This window comes from Anas acuta, chromosome 2 (genome assembly GCF_963932015.1).
Source record: "Anas acuta chromosome 2, bAnaAcu1.1, whole genome shotgun sequence".
NCBI lineage: Eukaryota > Metazoa > Chordata > Aves > Anseriformes > Anatidae > Anas > Anas acuta.
The window spans coordinates 42,129,398-42,150,061 of NC_088980.1; the positions used below are offsets into that span (position 1 = coordinate 42,129,398).

A 20,664-nucleotide genomic window follows, 5' to 3' on the forward strand; every position below is an offset into this window, starting at 1 on the left:
AGGGGAAAGTGCAGTTTTTACTACAGAGGGGAAATTGTGCTATGCAATCTTATTGCAAGATCTGTGTGATTTGATTTAGGCCTGCTATCTTACCTGCCAACAGACTTTTGGCCAGAAGTTTGGGTTAGGAATTGTCTGAAGCATTAACTTGGTAATTGAAATAAAGGAGGGGAATAAATTTGTAAAGTCTTATCTCTTTTCTGAGATGGTGAGATCTCAGAGTGAATTGAACATCTCTATGGACTCTGCTGTTTGCTCAATTCCCTCATGGTGTCATTGAAAATGATAAAAACTGTTGTGAAGGGAAAAAAGGTATTTGGCATCAGAAGGGCACAGATATTTTCCTTGTTTAGAATGATGGCTCAGAAAGAGTCCCTGTACAGCTTAATTTAACTTAATAAACTGTGGGTATTCAAGTCATTAACTGCTCCTTAACTTTGATCATTTAAAATAAACACTACCCTCTCTGTGAGTCAAGCTTTGACTCTACTAAACAAAAGGGCATACAAGAAGGATGCTATACTTCCTGTAAGATGGTTTAAAAATGGAGACATCTTTGTATCCTTACAAATTAAAGTGTCGGTCAAGATGCTGGAGTCTTTTTTAAGGATAATTCCACAGTTTCTCTTTCCTTTGTTTGGACTAAAGTTGGTGGTAACTTAACTGGAATCACGTTACCTGTACAATATTTGTTTTTATCGAGCTCTTTAATATGTAGTCACAGGAAATGATACCTTCATCTGGAGGTTGATTTAGATGGTAATTGTTAAGTAGATGTTTCAGAGTAGCCAGAGTTGCATAAATCTGTGTGCACATGAGAAAAGCCAAAACCAAGTAAAGAAGCACAAGGTAAATAACTGAAGTGTTTAATTAATCCTGCCCACAGTGTCCCTGGGTATAACAGGCTAGAAAATTTGGCACATTTCTTGGCTCCTCCTCATCAGAGACGGTGCTACTCAGCAGGTGACTTCACTGGTGCTGTTCACTGATGCTGTACCAGGTTAACTGCCATTGCAGTGCCTACTACCACTGTACTCACATACTTTTTCAATACATACCTTACTTCTGCAGGCTCACAGATTTGAGGCCATAAATGGGGCCAGAGCAAGGCATTCTAACAAACTCAATTCTTCCCTCCTGCAGCATTGGATGGGGGTCAAGTTTTCAAGATAAAATGCTGCCATAGTATTTGCTTCAATACCTGTAGCAGTGTATATGATAAAGTTAGAATTAGTCTGGTTCCTGTTTCCAACTTAGATTTGTTTAATCTGGGTTCAAACCAACACTTCTATGGCAAATGACAACAATAAAAGCTGGATACAGAGGAGCTCCTTTATTCATGAATCTTCACAGTGTAACATGCTCAACTGGATATCTACTATACTTCTGAGGATTTTATTTGCCCTCATCTGACACAGGTTCACCAGAACAAGCTGTAGATTTTATTGCTGTATGAAGCTGTTTCTGCAAAACCTCCCACATGGAATATGTCTAAAGATCATTGTAGTTTCTTGATGCTTTGGAGGCTAACAAACTTATGAGCGCTTTGCAAGTTCAAGGCAGACAAATGTCAGGGAGTTGGATCTGGCCTTGAAGTACTTAAAGATATTAGTCCCTGGAGAGAGAGCCAAGAGAAACGCTTTGGATTTCTCTACTGTTTGAAAAAAAGCTGTAGGAGACAAAAAAAGATTCATGATAATTGGCCCAAATGTAACTCAAAAAAAAAAAACCAACACACACCTCTAATTCATTTTATTTCCTCCAAAATGAAAGAAAAAATATCATACAAAGTGCAGTGTTAAGACACCCTTATGACTGTGGCTGGTCCTAAGAAATATGTCTGAGCCAAAGGCAGGGTTTTTTTTTTTTTTTTTTTTTTTTTTTTTTTTTTTTTTTTTTTCTGATCAGAGAACACAGTCTGCATCTCTCTTCCATGCTGCAGCAATCCTTGATTAAAAGCAATCTTTCCACCCTAAGAAAGAGAAGAACAGGAAGTTCATTTAAACAGAGTATGTTTTCAGCTCTTGGAGTTATCTAAGGAAAAAAAAAAAAGACTGCAAATCACCACAGTGAACAGTGTAATTCAGTTTTTGAAGAAACAAGATGCTAACTTCTCCTAGCTATCCTGGGAGGCAGGATATCCTGTAGGATCTGTGTATGCTAATATCAGTAATAATGTGGTCGATGGCCCTTACAAATTACATGACTACTTGTTTTTTATATTAGGGACTAGAAATTCATCTGGTGTTCACATGCATAGGCTTGCAGCCAGAACAATACAGTGTGTAGTGCTCAGAATAGGAGGAGACACCTAGCTATCTAACACTCTTGAACTTTCTTCACATAAGGAAGATAAAAAGAGATAAAGAAGAGTCCAAGTTATTCTTGATATCCCCACTGGGCAGGATGGTAACAGTCCTTTGACCACTTTCACATCTGTGCAGGTTTTCTACCCGTGCTTTTTGCAGTGTCTAAAGGACTCGCTTAATTTACCTGAGGAATTTCAGCAGATCTTCAGAAATCCTGTTCAGTGAACTAAGTCTAACAAATGACTACTTACATTGTGCTGTAGTTTTAAAGAAATGCATGGTGTAAAGTGGGCAAGCAAAACACAAGTATGTCAGCAAGACCTGGTCTGCTTTAGACTATTTCAGCTGAAACTCTAAGGGAGTCCCTTATGTCTTTCTTGAATATTCATATAGCAGTGACAGCTATCTGCCACACTCGCTAATGGAGAAGTCAGTCTTTCTTTAAGAAGGAATTTGTCAGTGTGATACTCTTTGACGGAGCACCTAGTACCACGGCAAACTGAGGTACCCTGCAGGGTTTGAAACCTTTGTTGTAGGCCCATGAGGCAATGAATTCAGTTGCAGGTATTAATTTCGTCATGTGCATACATCTCTATAGCGCATGTGGTGTCTTTGCATTCCTTATCTAGATATGCAACTCAGCATATGAAAGACTTTCCACGAGAATCTATTCTGCACTCTAACGGGATTTGGTCACGCTTCGCTGGATCAGTGACAGCCTTCAAAGCATGATTGGTTAAATCTGTAAAGTTATTATTTGGAGCTCTACAGATAATGTTTACAAGCTGTTACATCTGAGATGTCATATGTGGATCAGACAATCAGTTTGCTTAGCAGTACTGCTGTCCCCATTCCAACACTCTGTCCCCAGACATCTTTCTGCTAACTTCTTTAAATGCGTGATTGCTTCTGAAATTATACTGTTAGTGGGAATGTGCAAAGCAGAATTCAAAAAAAAAAAAGAAAAAAAAAAAAGAAATGGCACAGAACTCTATGGCCTTCTTTCACTCATTTCTCTGAGCCCTACTAGGGTCTCAGATTCTTAATCTTATGAATCTGAAGACCCAGTAGAAGGAGCTGTAGCTCCCTTTACATGTTCACACTCACAGCTCTTGGACAGAAAGAGCAAGGAGGGAGCAAGGCTGTCACTATGGGCAACACTAATGGAAGGTCCCACTCACTGTCAGCATGACTCTGCAGAGTGCATCGCAGACATTTCCATGGCAGGTAGCTAACCCTTCCTGCTGATGACAGAACTGCAAGACTGTAATATTGCACAGCTGTAATGTTTTATGTAAATTGACTGTTTTGATCATTACCACACAAATTGGATTAACGTCTGTACTGAGCCCTCAGCGACTGACTTTTTTAACAATTTATTTTGTATACATTCATTACATTAGAAAACCTGCCATATTTATCTGATTAGATAACACAATGTTTCGGGACCATCTGAGAATGTGAGATGCAACTATTAATTTCTATGTGTATGCACAGATACGTGCACTGGCTAAATTATTAGTTTGCGTGTATATGTACACAGACTCCCTTCTTGGCTAAAATCCCTGCAGAAAGACATAGGAAGGTTCTAAATGTAGGACTGGTGGTAGTTGTTGATCTCCAGCCTTCTGATGTGATCCTGTCATCTGAAATGTATACCCAGTTTGGGATCACATTCTAGTTCAGAAATGTTATATCCTACCCAAAATCAGTTCTAAAGCACAGAAATAAGACTGACAGAAAGAATAAACTGATTCATACCAAATTCTTATGATAGCCCATAAAAGATGAGACTGTACTCTATAGCACAAAGATAATGTTTAAAGAAGAAAATTTCCTTAAATTCAGGGAGTGTTCAACACCTACAGCATGGGTGTCCTATCCAAAAGAGGCCTTTATTGCTCTAGAAATATAAGCTTGAACAGATCAGTACTTTGTTTCATTTTTTTTCACCAAGATCTTTCCAGCAAATAACTTCGTTATACTTCTTGTTAGAGAATGAGATGGTGCTAGGAGTTAAATGCTTATCAGTATAATACTGTCCTCCATCATCACTAATTTCCAAGATATCTGTTTAAACAGAAGCTGTCACTTTCTGATCTGGCTTGATCCTCCTACCTGATTCATTTTGTAATGTCACGAACAGTGAATTGTGGATTCATGGAATAGAGCACGTCTGATTAGAGATGAAGAAACTTCTACACATGCACATCCTTATAATCAGCAATGATGGGAACGGAAATAAATAGTACAGTAGGCATAAATTGGAAATGTCTAAGAACCTCTCAATTTCACTTCAAGTTCTGAAATCTTGGTTTTCTCCATCCTTAGACTTAACTCTTTCTTACCTTCCAGGGTCTTTCACGAGAGATTGATCCCTACCATTTTTAAACCAGTATTTCTTTGATGCAACCAGCTATTGCCATTATAATAGCCACAGGTTAAAAAATAATAATTATTATTATAATGGAAACTGGTCCAAAGGAACATGCACAGTTGAAGAACTATTGAAAAAAATGTGTGCTACATGACACTTTGGTTACACTATTACAGTATATGAAGCATAAGGGATGTATTTTGATCCTCTAATGATGGTGATCACCTTGTAGAGAACTGTCACACCGTATCTCCAAGATGCCAATTAATCTGAGAAAAGATGGAGTGTGGGCTGGAGAAAGGGGGAACAAGAGTTCCCAACCAGGAGAAAAGAAAGAAAGATCACCAGAAGCAATTTTTTTGTAACGGCTTATGTATTATAATATGTTACCTATGAAATAGTGCAAGAAGAAGTAATGGAGAAAATGAAAGAGGCAGTCATTTAAGTGAGAATGAGAAGGGTAACGTCTTTCTTGTAGGGTGTCACTTGTGGTACAAGAGCAAAGCTGTGTTGGTAGGAGGAAAGGAAATGAAGAATATTTTTAATTGACAAGATGTTCTAGCTATCAGGTGCAATGAGCTTAGTGATCAAGTGCAAATCCATATGCTAACTGCTGACATAAAATATTTATTTTGTTTATCTGTTACCTCTATCTACAGGAACAGAGCCCCACAAACATGAACCTATGAGGCCACAAACGTAAAACACATTTTCACTGTGGCTTGGCTTCTTTGGGGAAGAGGGGGGTGGAAATTTCAAACCCCCAAACAAATATGCCTCTTAATTAACTTTTCTCACCATCTGTGCTTACTTAGAGTTGTGGCAAGTGGTACCAGTGACTTGTGAGATTGCTTTCAATGCTGCCTCTTTAGGCCAGCTTTTCAAAGCAGCAATCACATGCAGTTAATTCTGATCAGATCAGCTTATCAGCTCAGTTCATTGTAGCGCTTTCATAATCATTCGTGTGTGACAGCCCATTAAAACTTGGCCAGGCCTTTAAGAAAAAAATCACAAAATCCACGAATGTGTTTTACATTCAGCCTTTGAGTTATACAGAATATTTGTTTTGTGTATTAACCTTTTAAATTGTACTTCTCTGAGGGGTTGTAGAGAAAAGTTGCTGGTACGTAGAACTTTAGCCGAAGTAGTTTACTGTATTTTATCTCAAAGAGTAGTTTTATTTAAAAAATACATATAATGCTGTGATAATTTTGTTAAATGCTGTCTATGGTCTGTTTGGCTCTTGCAAAGATACAATACCATGGATGCAGCCTGCCAGGCCTGGGAGGGCAAACACGGGGATAGGAAGGCCACTGCTTGTGGATGGTTCAGGTTGACCAAGTGAGGTTCTCCATCCTGGAGGACTTCTGGGGAATGGCAATTCCAGTTTGAAGCTGATTGCTCTAGTTAGAAATGTCAGGGCCTCTCAGGACAGGGAGCACTGAAAATGTAAAGTGTTTCAAAGGATCTACAAGAAGTGTTTTTCAAAAAGGGTGGGAAAATGGAGAAGCCCACACTAAATTTGAGTTTGGAGCTGTTTGGTTTCAATATTATGACTTCTTGTGTATGAATGTTAGTGTAATGTGTTGTTTTTTGTTTTTTTTTCTATATCCACTACTTATTTACACATTGCATATTGTCATTACATGCCTGGTTTTTCTTTCTCAACAGATTAATTAAAGAACATTTTGGATTAATCATGTTCACTATTTTATAGATATGTCTGTAACCTGTGTTTCAGGAGAAGAAATCAAATTTTCCACAAACTTATAGGACACAATTTTTTTATCCAAAATAACAATATTGAAGAAATCAAAAAAATCCTTTTTCTGTAACCCTTGTATACTTATTTTAAATAAGAAAGATTTATTTGTGGAAAATCTGATCGAAATCTTTGGTATGACCAAAAATATATAGGGATATATATCCACAGTATTAGCAAAGTACGTATGACTGTAAAGTTTCTCACTGCTTCTAAGTGCTAATAAGGTCAGCTGCTCTGAAGATGGGAACTTTCTGTTTACAAACAGAATCTGTAGGAATTTTCTTGCTGGTTCCAGCTTTTTGTTCTCGTGTACTGAAGAAGCAGATACATACAGAAAGAAGGTATTTTTTTAACAGACTTGAAAAATACAAACCAGATGCTGCCTTTTTCTTTCTTCTGAAAGAAGGGAAGAAAACTCCCTAAATTTAGATCATAAGATAGACTTGTAGGAGGCAGTAAATACAGATCTTGGTAAATGTCTATAATTTACAGCTACATGTATATATATATACCCATATATATCTATACATGTATTTGTGTCTGCATTCATCTATATGCGTCTGTCTCTATATATGCGTACATGTGCTTCAAATGTTTGTTTTGGTTTTCTGGTTTGATTGAGCAAACAGGAGGTCCGTGGTTCTAATTGTAGCTTCTCCATTACGTTTTCAGTGAGCCAGACAGGTTGTCTTTAGGAATTGTTAGTAAAGGTGATGAGTTCCTCCAGGCTCCAGAGAAAACTGTGGTATTAGGGCTCAAGAATAGATGCTACAAACTGCCAACCTGTCACATGTTTTGGAGACACCTGACACTTTTGGAAAGATTGATTATTTCAAAAGGCCAGCAACTGTGTTGCTTTCATTTTAAATAATTAACATGCTCAGGAGACTTCCTTGTATTCCAGCCCCCAAGGGTGAAGATTTTTGGACTAGTCTGAACAAATATCGCTTCAAATAATTTTGCTGATGGAGTCTTTCTCTTCCTTCTTAATTTTAATTGGGGGTATTGATTTAACTGAAAACCAGCCTGTTTAGTGAAGGCATAGAAATTTTCCTTCTGTATGTAGACCTGCTTCATTTGGCATACAAGATGTTTTGTTTACATCAGTCCTGCAAATGGGATGATATTCAATAACACTGTCAATGGCAACTTCTGTTTACAAAGGGAGTTGGAAAAAATAAGCATCAACCTCAGAGATACACACATACTGTGAAAGACTGTCCCTGTCCCAAAGCACATAACAAGGTGGGATAAAAGGTGGGAAGGAAAGCAGGGGCTCTGGAAGAAAGAATGGCAGTAGGCTTTGGTTTTTGTGAAGCCCAAATGGACACCTTGTCTGTCAAACCAGGCTGCTTTTCTGTATGTTTCCAAGTATATAACTAGACAGTATTTAATTTTGTTCTAAGACCCATAAGTATAAGATGACTGGAGGTGTTTCCTGAAGATCAGGACTTCCAGCTGAAAGTAATGTATGATTAGTTACCTTTTAATCAGTGTCTCTCTTTTGTGCTACGTCAGGTTCTCATCAAGGATGTTCAATACTGACATTTGTGCTTTTGGGGAAAAGAGGCACGTTCCCTGCAGGGCACTCCCACAAGGCATTACCCCTTTGTTTCTTTGCTTTTATTCTGTTCTGTCTCAATATTTTAGTAGTTCTCAGTGATATTCCTCTCCATAGTTTCAAGATGGACTCTTTGCATTTTGACAAATAGACTAGCTTCCACAAGCAGCAGAATATTTTTCATTTGGTCCTTCCATTCTGTCATTTGCCTAGCTAGCATAGATATACAGGCAGCTTCCATGAAAGAATAAAAAGAAGAAAGAACCTGGAAATATTGCAAAGACATCTGTGGAGATTCTCTATAGTATCATCACCATTCACTCTTTTTTCCTCATCTTTTTGAGCACTGGCCCTGTGGCATGATCAGGTGCTAGAAATCTCCTGGCACCGGAGGCAAATGCCCTGTTGAAGCTCTGTCCTTCTGTCCTGGTGACCTTTCCTTGGATATCTGCCAGCATGGCTCTGATGAAACCAGAGCCGCTGCTGATCTCCCTGCCAGGCACTCGAAGTCTGCAAGAGCAAAACCTGACCTTTCTGTGCAGCATGGTCAAAAACAGTGTGAAGGTTGTCAGGAGATCTAGGTTGTGGTCTGTTCCCACATATTCACTTCTGCTCCGTTCTACATTCTGCTATTGCATCTCTGTGTGGTCTTGGAAAAGCCCTACAGCTTTATTGTTTCCACATCTTAATTTTTATTTTATTTGTTCATTTGTATCATGTAAATGAGACAGTTTGCCCACAAACACTTAGATGTGTGGCTGCCTTTTTTATATTTTCAAGGATTGATTTTAAAAGTAGGCTTTTTTAAACTTCTAGCCAGCACCTCAATTTTTGCTTTGTTATCAGCATAGTCTTTCTTTGATTGAAAGCTTCCTTTTCTTCAGAAGCTGCACAAGTAGAAATCCTCATATTGTATACAGCTGGATGAAAGGTTGGATTGAGTTGTTTTCCTACCAAACTATAAAGTGATTTTCTTTTAAAACCTTTCTTTCCATTTGGCCACTACTTAATGTCTTTTGTCTGCTTAAGGAGGACAGGTGCAATTATTCACCTCTGAAAGAAGTGGGAAAGAAATTGTAATTCAGCATGGTCTCTGAGAAAGGAATGTAATTCACTGCCCCACATACAGTACATTATGCAGGTCAAACAGAATCGTGAAAGCTTTAGCATCATCAAGGAGAGTCTATGATGAACAACACTTGATACCAAATCAGACTGTTTATCTTAATGCTTTATTTGGGAGTCGAAAAGTAAAAGAATTAATTATAGATTGAAGCTTGATAGAATTGTCTTTTCATCCTCTTAAGACAAAATCTCTTGCCACTGCTACATGAGGAAAAGAAATTGTGAAAGTTCTCTGTCTAGTTCATTGGGATGTAGATTTCAGAGCAATGCTAGTAGATCATTATTTAGACACTCCCCCACCCCCTTAAAAAAAAAAATCCCTGATGAAAATGGGGGTCAAGACTTCAAGTAGGTAGCATCAAGTTTGGTTTTGAAGAGAGGAAGTCTCAGTCTTTATTTGAAGAACTCCCCTGCCCATTACTGAGTTAAGTTACTCTGACTACATAGGAGGTTTCAGCCCAGTGAATAGATTCAATAGATTAATGGTGGAAGAGATCTGTTTACAGAACAAACTTCTGCCCTGGTTAAAGTAAGAGCATTTCTAGCTGTAGTAACTTACAACTGAAGAACAGTTGTACCTCGACATTTTTGTTGCTGGAGAATTACACAAAATGAGCAGATTTAATTTAAAGGCATTTACTACAAGTCTCAAGATCTTTTTTTTTTTCCCACCTATGGAGAAAATAAGTCAGGTTACAGTTGGTATCATGGCTAAGGTTTTTCATTGCAGTCTTTATTTTTTGCTGCTCCACAATCAAAGAAGTCAGATGCACATTTTCCTCCTTTGCTGAGATCAAATAATTTCATCATCAAATCCTTTCCTCGCCTTAAATACAAGACAATGATATATAGAAGAGATACTATTCATGCTGTGGTTTTTGTTTGTTTGTTTTCTTCCCCCTCCTCCTCCCCCCCCCCCCCCCCCCCACACACACACACACGATCAGTTAATTCAGGAACAGAGAGATGAACTTGATGCTTTCCAGTAGAGGGTGTCCGAAGCAGATGTTTGGTCATTTTGATTTTTCTGAAATACAAAATGGAGTAATTTTGTGATTCTCTTTTCTGTCCTCTTTCCTTGCACCAGAGGAGTTAATTTGAGATAAAAAGGCCAGTAGAAAGATGACAAAGCATCCATTTTGTTGTCCTTGCAGCCAAGTATGGTACAATAGGCAAACTGAATATGGAAAGTATATCTGCTTATGGGAAGATGTATAATTCCCTTCAGAGAGAATACAGACTGCTGTGCAGATCTAAAAAATGCTCAGAGTCTGGGAATAAACAGCTGTGCTCCTGTTCCAGAACTGAGTGTACCACATGACAATCACTTTGTTTCTCTTGAAATGTTAGTGAAGTAGAAAAAAAAAATCACATAACATTAATAAAAGAAAGTCAAGCATGTTAGAGCTTTTGTGAAGGCAAACTCGCATGGTTTCATGAGTAACTGCTTTTTAAAGGGCAACCAGCATTGAAATCTTTTTAACTGGCTGAAAAGAAATGAATAGATTTGAAGGACTATGCCATATTTTGGTATTTTACTCTAAGAAGTTCCATGTGAACAAACCCTTTTTTTTGTCTTGTTAACATAATTAGGGGGATTTGTGTTGGTGGTCATCCTCCTGGGTGGAGTAGCTTGAGTGATTAAAAATATTTATTGTTACTTAAAAAAAAAAAAAAAAAACAAACAAACAAACAAAAAAAAAAAAAAACAGGAGAGAGGAAAGATTTTCTTCCTCACTGTTGTGATGACAATAAGTGCACACAGAAGGAAAAGTGCCAATTAAGTTAAGTTTTTGGGTAAAAATTTAATTATCTATAAACAATGTGTCAAATATAAAGAATGAGAAAAAAATACAGTAATTGTAATATGTTTTAATGAAAGTGAACTTGGATTGCTACCTGCAACATGAAAAAATTTTGTTTTCATCCTGTTTAAAATAGTCCTTAAAAAAAGTAGAAGACCAAACCCAACACAGATGTAACTCCAGCTCAAGCAAAGCTTTTTAAATTTATAAAAATTTAGAACAGTCAGAAATCTGGAGCAATAAAAACATCTTATTTCCTACATTCATGCTTCATTCTGATTTGAACTAAAGTGAATTAAATGTAATTCAAAAGTCGATGTAAATAATGCTAGTGATCAAAAAGAGATGAGTTGCTGGTTCAAAGGGGAACTCGAGGAGAGGTTTAAGAGTCATCCTGTGCAAATGACATAGCTAGAAGGAGAAGACAATACTTGAGTTTTGTGAGGAAGGGAAGGTTTCTTCAACAAAGTGCTCACTACAATGTTGTCCAACAATGCTTGCGATACCAGCAGATCTGCAGCTGCAAATGAGACTCCTTGCTGGTAAATCAGATATTCACGTTGCAGCTTCCAGAATGAAGAGTGCAAATTTGTACCATTGTGCAAAATATCTCCCAGCAATATTTCACTTCAGTTTTTCCCTCAAAGAAACAAACAAGCTAAAACACAACTCAAAACCAGAAAGTTAACACCAAAAGTATTCCCCTGCTCTTAATGTGTAATAAATGGCATTGGCTGAGCTCCTTGATGATCACAAGTGATGAAGTCCCACTGGTCTCAACCAAGACTTTCCTATTGATGGTCTGGTTAGCCAAAGAGTATGTTTGACTCAGATGTGGACTTCTTTTGTCATGTATTTGCTGGTATCATCTATTTCACTGGTACACTGCAATGAGCCTGGTTCCTGTGGTTCTTAAAAGGGACAAATTTGCCCTCTTTTAACCTGACCATATTGTTTCAATTACACTTATATGCTGTTCTGTTCTGTCCCCTTCTGGCTTTTCTTGAGATCATGGGAGAAGGGAAAACACTTCTTCACGTGAAGCAAAGATTTTTTTGTTGTTGTTTTTCCATTATTTTCTTTCCTATGTTTTATTCTTTTGCAAGCAAAGTGAAACACCCACTTACCTGTGGGGATTTTAAGAAAATAATCTTTTAATGTGAAGTGTTTATGTTCTCATTAAAGAGTGAACACAACATTGATTTCCTCTACCCTCACCCAAAATCTAATTGCAAACTGTAGTGGCTGGAGATAAGTCTGCTCAATGGCTTTAATGGCATTTTAGTAGTTTAATTAGGCTTTGGGTTTAAGGTGTTTCATGAGAAGAAAAGTGCTTCTCAACACTTTGGTTAAAAAGGCAGGACAAAACAACAGCCATAAGGGCACTTTCCCATGTACTTGAGCATGATTAAATGTAGCAGGGGGTTCTTCCTTCACTGAGTAAATTACCTTTGTCCCACGTGTATATTGATATAAACTTTAAACATTTGGCTTTGCAATATATCTCAGACTTGTTTCTCTTGCTGCTCAGGGTCAGAGAGAGAAATTCATGAATGCTGACAGGAAATCTCTTTCGAAGTATAAGGAATAGGTGTCCAGTTTCTCAGATAAACAGAAGATTAAAATTGTCAGATTCTTTGTGTTCACATTTAAACAACACACATGGCAAATTAAGGAACCTTTTCACCATCTGTATCTTAGCAATTCAGAGGCCACACCATTTCTCTGGTGTCATATGTATGGAGTCCCTCAAAAAATCTGCCTCCCTGTGCGGATTGTTTCAGCTCAGTACAGTGATTCAGAAAAGCGTTGGTTTGGTTAATTTATTTATTTTGTTGTTGTTGCTATTTTAGAAACCAAAAGATCTGAGCCTTCAAGAAACTCTACCTGACATTGCCAGATGCTACAGAAGTGACTGTCACATCAGGGTGCCACAGGGTTTTAATAGGAAGAGTGTGCATTTCGTTTACACTGTAGGCAAAGGATAGCAGTTCATAAACTTTTCCATTTCATCTCCTACTCTCCCGTCTCTATCCATCTTAAAATATTTTTATTCTCTACAGCATTATGACAGATTTAAGACCAAAGCTGAAACATAAGGCATAAATAAATGAATACATGATCTTTTTAATCCAAATGTAATTCGTTAAAATCTGTTCAAAATCTTGTCTAATAGGCTAACCTATATTTTAAAATTCTTCAAATCTTATCCCTTGTATCTGAAATTGCTTTAAACATTTGGGACTGCTAAATTTTGGATATTTATTAGAGTACTGATATATTTATATTTTTTTACATTTTAATTTACTAATATTTAACCAAATGCAAAGTTTCCTTAAAGTTTAGTATTAAGAGAGCAAAAAACATTGATGTGCTTTTCAGTCAAGCTGAAGACATTTTCTTGGATGGTGTTTTTATAACAGCATGACTAACAGTTATAAAGAAAATAAAATGGTTCAAAGCAGGATGTGTATGTTTAGGTACTAAAATGGGACCAACTCTAACAGAAGTGTTTACTTCTGGCAGTATTCATGCAGTCTGTGCCTAGTCACTGTGCTTTCCAGGAGCTTGTTCCTTCTGATTTCAGGGTACACACACCTAGGTTGGATTTAAGCCTATGGGTTTGTGCAGTCTGGTAACATTTGCCACGTGGAAGCCACCAAGTGTCAGGGACTCTTGCCATGGCTGTTGTGCCATCCCCAGTCCACACTGGCTCCAGAAATATCTGAAATCACGTTTGCTCAACAAGAAGCTTTTAATCTCAGTTTCTGACTGATAAATACTTCAGTGAATATCCTTGTTCTTCAACTACATGCTAGTTTTAAACATTTGTTCCATTTTAGCCACACTTTAAGCAAGCTATTCCTAGCTCTTTCTCTGAGTGCACTATTTAATAATGACAGTGGGCAGAATAACTTCAGTCATATCACCAATAATCATCTTAACCAATCTATTGTGCAGCTGAACAGATCAGGTTAATGCAGAGAATGGAGGGTTTTGGAAGCAGTTTTCCTATTGTAAAAATATAAGACCATTCACTTGTACATTGATTCACATTTGAAAAAAGCAAATTGCTGATCTGAATCAAAATGTATGCCAGTCAGAATAAATATTGGCCTCAATGAGAGTTATTTTGTGGGAAAAGGGGATTTGATATTCAGTAGACTCTTTACCTGTGGTAGTAGTTGGGTATTGCTTATTCAGGCAGGAGAATTGCTGGGCTGAATCGGGGAAAGTTTATTAGTCCTGCCTTGGGCATCAAACTATTAGATTTCATGTAATTTCAGCAGGCTTATAGGAAATATTTTACACCTTCATGAGTAAATGTGAAGTTTTGGGCATCAGGAAACTATGTGAGCATTGTATTTTTTTTAATATCATTTTCCAAGTAATGCTTGGTTCTTTGAGACCATATTGTTTTTATTACGATAAGCATTATTTGTCCCTCTGTGCTGTCAGTGCTCATTTACTTTGTTAAAGAGAATATAAGGACGAGTGCTGATATAAGATACTGCATAACTTCATTTAAAAAAAAAAAAAGGAGGGGGGTAGGTGGTGGAGAGCTGCCTCAGACAGATGAAAAATACCTACTATGTCAAGGAAAATATATTCCCCAGTGTCATTTCATGCTCCACAGGGGTCTGTTTTCTTGAGTCCAGTGCAAATGCATACTCTCAAGAAAGCCATTTTCTGCTTAATGTGGAAAAGGAGAATAAAGCAATTTTTTATTCCACTTATATACAATCTTGTCAAGAAAGAGAGGTGGATGAAGAATTACAATCTTGAGAGACGCCATCAAGATTCCCTAAACACAAACCTTATCAACCCCAGCCTGTAATCATGTCAAATTTCACAAATTAAGCAAGTCTGGATTCTGGTTTGGATACCTCCAAGGAAAACCTATGATACAGTGGAAGCTCACATGCACGCTTTCTTAGGAGCTGTCTTTTTCCCCTGAGTGAACAGGGATGAGATGAATATGGACAAAATGTTTAGTCCCTACCTTCAGTTTCCTGGAAGAAGTCCTCCAGCCCCTCTCCCCCTCAACATTGAAGCTTGCTCTGACCTGTTTTCATATTTCATGTTCCCTGCCATGTGCGTGGGTAAAGAGCAGCACTGTGAGTCCCCTTGCCTGCCTGCAACTAGAGGAAATACTAAGCAAGAGCGAGCTAAGACAGGAGAATTGATCTCTTCAATATACCGGTGGCAACCACAGAGTGTTCTGTTCCTAAATGAGCCTGAACGTAAGTGCCTTGTGCCATTTGAAATGTCATGGGGGTTATCCTTCCTTTCCTCTACAGCTCCTGCTCGGGAGGGCCAAAGGTGTCCCATAGGTTTTGTGTGATATGTGCCGGGCCTCTGTGGTTGCTGGGGCTACCCTCGGGCATCTCAAATGGCATGAGGCAGCTATAATTAGGCAACTCAATCAAGCCCTTAGTTCCTAGGACTGCTTTGCCAAATATCTAATTTTAGCTGTCAATGATACCATGAGTGGACATTTCAGATGCTGCAGAAAATGAGAATTGTCGCCATATGACCCACCAGCTCTGCCAACCCAAATGAAGTGTTCAGCAAGCCGTGAAAAATTCAAAGACCAGCACCTGTAAATGGGCACGTACACCCTAAAATGAACTTACTTTTGGCTAGGCACTTTGCTTCCATTGGATTTTGTGCATCAGAGGGGAGAGTGCCATGCAGAAATAAAGCAAATGAACCCAAGGAGAAAAAATAATGAGCCTTCCTGAGATTAATTAGTGTAGACATTAACACCATTGAATATTTTGATGAATCCTTAAAAGACTCCAAACCTCATAAAATGAAATCCTACAAAGGATTTTCTTTCATTATGATTCAAGTTAAACCTACAAAATTAGAGAAAAAGTCTTTATCTTGGTAGTGTTTTCCTAAATAAAATTGTAAAGTAAGAGTAATTTTCCTAGATTACAGCACGGTAATAAAGTTACTTTCTAGGATGGGTGGGAAGGGAGGTAGTAGCACTATTCATTTTAACAGGCTGCCTTGATAAATCACCGGTGCATCACTTGCAGAATGAATAAGTAGTGATGTTTGGAATGTTTCTGAATGCGATTAGGAAATTCACCTTTCGTTTCTATATCTGCTCTTAAATAATAGGAATATAAAAATAACACTATTCCTGCAATTGGTAAAGAAAGCAAATGCATACTCTCTAGGGAACAGCATCTAAAGGAATGCTCCCACGGAAAATCCTAGTGTTCTTCCTATTGATGCAACAGTTAAAATATTTTCATGTTATGTTCCATCCCCATATGGTTTTCTTCAGTGTTGTTTTCTCGGTTGATGGAGGGAAATTCCCTAGACACATTTTACATAATTGCTTGTATGGTTGCTGTTGCTTACATTTGTTCTGTCAATTGTGGATAGTTCTTATTTCTAACTATTTTGTTAGAAGTGTTCAGAATGCTTAAAAATGCTGGAATAAAGTATATTTAACACAGCCACCCACTTGCAGAGCTTTACAAAGCTGGAATTCATCCCTCAACTCTTCTTCTCTTAGTATCCATCTCTGTCTCATACAAATATTTTTGCTGTTTACTTTTATACTTACTTTAATACTTTTCAAAATGTTTTTTTGTGATTTTTTTTTTTTTTTTAGAAATTATTTTGGTAGTTGCAGAATATACTTTGTCACCATTGTTTTTTATTTGCAAATTGCTTTTACCTCCTTTGAGGCAATGCAGGCTGTCAGAAGCGGCCCAGGCTCCAGGGCCAGGAGTTGTGAGGTTCCCTCGCACACCAGTTGATGACAATTTTCAGATTAATTAATAAAAGGATGCTATAGCATTCCACAAGTAGCCGCAGTTATTCTCAGTATTTCAATGGGAGAACATTTCCTTTATAGCTTAGGTGAACTGATGTACAGTGAAAATTAGATATGGAGCATTACTGAGATTGGAACTCATGTTTCTTATTACCTACCACCTAGCTAAATGTACCAGAAGGTACTCACCCATTTTCTCTGTTACATTTTCCCCCATAGCAGAGTGATGCAGTAATACTTGCCATTAGCCATCCCAATGTTTTGAAACTAATATCTGTCCTGAGACAGCATTTAACCTGGGTGCATAGGTACAGATTGCCTGTGGTAGGAATGAAAGTGGGCTCCACACATGGATCTCCTTCCAGCATTTGGGATTTTTTTCCCGCAGACATGTTTGATTTCTCACTTTGAAAGTCAAAGTACAAAGTCAAATGAAAGCTGACCTAGTCAAATGAAGTATTTTTGCAACATACTTGTAGAAGCCCCCACAAATGGATGGGATCTGTGTTTTAAAGAAGTTACACAGATTTAAGGTTGTGGGTTTTTTTTTGTTTGTTTGTTTGTTTTTTGTTTGTTTGTTTGTCTGTTACTGCTGTTGTTTTTATAATTCCCAGAGTTTGCTGTTGGACATATTAGAGTTGACAAGAGGGCAAACATTTCTGAAGCATGTGCTCTGTAAAGACCTACCCAATACCTTTATCTTAAACCAAAATAAATAATAATAATAAAAAAAAAAAAGTATCCTGTCTTGTAATAAAATAAGATGACAAATCTCATAAGGCAAGTTGTTGCATTTGGGCTTACTTCATTTACTGAAAAATGACTTGGGAAAAACTACCTGAAAGTCAAACCAAAAGCAATAGATTGTGCCTGTAAGAAATCATAAAGTTCATTATGTACACAAAGATGTGGCAAAGGAGGAGATCTGAATTTTTAGTAGCACCGGATGAAAATTAAAATAATCCTGGGTAAGTAATATGTTGCAAAGTGATAGTTCAGTACACTTGAATCTCATTTGAATTCAACACTGATGGTAAGTGAGATCTTAACAGAATATTTTACCATGGCTTTTCAAGTCTGTAGTCTCTAGGACAGAAAGATTTTTTATTTGATACCTGCATAAAAACAATAAAAAAAGTTTTTGGCTTTCTTTTTATAGGATGAATTAAAAATACTTGTCCAGTTTTATATGTTCCCATAATAACCCTTCACTGGGGAAATAGACTGTCAATTATTCCTGTTTTTCATTTCAGATTTTTACATTCTGCTTTTAACACGGAGAAGGTGAGAAGTAAAACTAATTTCCCAAGTGATTTTGTTTTTCTTCATAATGAAAAATGTAATTTGTAATGTTTCAGATGATGTAGAAATCAGCTACAGATTTAAATGGCAAATTTCTGCTCTCCGTTAATATGACAATTCATTCCAGCTGAAGAGCCACCTTTCCCTCATCTGTGGACATCCTGCCATCAGTCACGTATGCAGGAGGTGCTATACTTGGGAGGCTTGTGGGGATTTTGTCTTTTTTTGTTGTTGTTGTTGATATTTTTTTAACTACTTATTATAAGCTGTAGTCATCTATCAGGTGTAATTTTAGGGTATGGAAGGAGAAGCGCTTTCCATTAGAGCTCTATTTGCGGTAAATAAGTCACAAGCTGAGAGCTACATAAACCAACCACCAACACAACTGTTGTTTCAAGTCTAAAGAAGCATATAAAGAGAACAGCCCTGAGAATTTGATGATGGTTCCTGATTTGATGCTGCAGGAAGTTTAGGGTATTTTGAAATGTTTCTGATAATAGTTGGGCATTCCATAAAAGCAAGCTGTCTGCCTGAAAATCCATTATGTACAGGACACTGAAAAACAAACAAACAAACAAACAAAAAAAAAACAAAAAACCAAACCAAACCTATACGTATTTATTTGGTGAAGGGGAGTTCAGCAAAGCAACCTTAGTACTAGCAATGACATGGCATAGTAACAATTTTAACTAGGTTGCTATATGTTGTTCTCCAGTTTGATTCCCAGAGCGCATACGTCAATTTTTCTAGCCTTCATTTTCACACAGGCAGTACAGCTCTGCCAGGTGATGTTTCAGATGGCTTCTGTTTGTTTTGAGGCATTTTGCCACGATGTTCTGCAAAGGGCAGAGCTGAGGGCATTGAGGCTGGACTCGGGTGACCAGGACAGGACTAGACGTTTCCATCAGGGAAGCAGCAGGAGCTGCTGGCTTGCGTACAAGGTGGCTTCACTTGTCATTCCCTGTGCCTGAGCTCCCCTCTTCTTCTCTTGAAGTGTTTGAGAGTTGCAAAGAAGGTTGTGGCTGTATGTCAAAGATCACCTCTAAGCTATCTTGTTTATCTAATAAGAAATTACCATGTGGCTGCTGTGGTGTTTTGTTTTCATGAATTCAGAGCCTGCGGTCCCAGTCCATACTGCAAGCCCCTGCCAGGCTGGCTCTGAACTAGAAAAGATCAAACAAGGCCATCCTTGCCATGAACAAGTTACAGGCTGGTGTGAGAGACAGGCTGTAGAAGAAAGAGCCCTGCAAAGAAGCAACGAGATGGTGTTGGTCAAGGTTAAAGGCAACTGGTGATGTGGGGATGCAAGATGAGCAAAAGAGGGGCTGTCTGAACAGCCCCGATTCCCAGCAACAACAGCAAAGATAACTAAGAAACGGGATGAGAGCGTGGCAAATGCAGGGATGGACTCTGCTGCTCTCCTGGCCCCTGAGAGTTTGTGGCTGAGGCAGTATATGAGCCAGAAGTGGCAGTCTTCTTTAACTACCTGCATTTTTGGACACAACACAGAAAATCCAAGGAAAGATGGGCAGAACAATTTTCACAGATTTTTGTGGAGAAGTCCTCCCCACGGCAGTTTCTGTGAGGGATGGCCTGGGGGAAACCAGGCACTGCCCCAAGCATTAATGGCTGTAATATCCCGTTATTTGTACAGAAACTGAGGCCAAGCTGTTCATGGGCTTGAATGCAAAGCTCAGATGGTAGAGGAGCTCAAGTGCCTTCTGTGGTTATAGTCAAGCTGCTGCCAACTGACTTCATGTCTTTAATCCAAACACCTGAACTGAAAATGTTTTTGACTCTTCCCATCAATGTATTTCATTAGTTATCAATAACTCCTGGGTGAACATATGAACAAGTATATTCTGAAATAACTTGAAACTTGAGGAGAAATAAATTTTAAAAAGTCGTGGAAACAAACGATTTATTTTAAAAATATTTTTTAAAATGGAAATGACCTCTATACATAATTTCATTTGCTTATTACCATGATATTTTCCTGAATAAAATTAAAATATAGCAAAGTCATTGCATTTAGGACAAAAAGTTAAGTTCAATTTTAATTATGTCATCTGAACCCCTGCACTGCCTGGTCAAACTGTGAGGACTATCAATATGCATGGGGCATTGTCTCATTAAGTAAAATTCTCCCACTACATCTGTTATCTTCCTCCTCTTTCTTTTTGGAGTAATACAATATCCAGTCAGGTAGATAACTGTCCTTACTGTCAGGTATGTAAAGAAAGATAATATTTTTTTATTAAGTTTGAAGGAATTAAAATTTGAAGGAAAATAATTAAAGTGTAAGCCTAAAAATATATATATATAACATAATACACAAATTGTATGTTAATTGCAGTGTTACTGGGTATGGGCTAAATTTCGGCAACTTCACTTTGCAAAACAGGCCCTAAATTTTGATATGAATTTTGGTCTGAGTTTTAGTAGTAATCTTTCCTTAATAGCTGATCCCTGGCAAATTCCACGTTACTGGCAATTCCAAAATGTGTACTGCCCTATCGGTTTGCTCTCTTCTCAGTTTCTGATGCATATACCTGGACATCCTGGGACTTCAGCAGAGATTCAGGTTAAAGGAGAATCCCTACTGGAGTTAAAGTTTCAG

General features: G+C 37.8%; 1 protein-coding gene across 12 annotated transcripts in view; it reads left to right on the forward strand.

Annotated features, from left to right (window-relative positions):
* The window catches only part of RBMS3 (RNA binding motif single stranded interacting protein 3), a 697,130-nt gene that overhangs the window by 209,942 nt on the left and 466,524 nt on the right, over positions 1-20,664 (forward strand). The window lies entirely within an intron of this gene.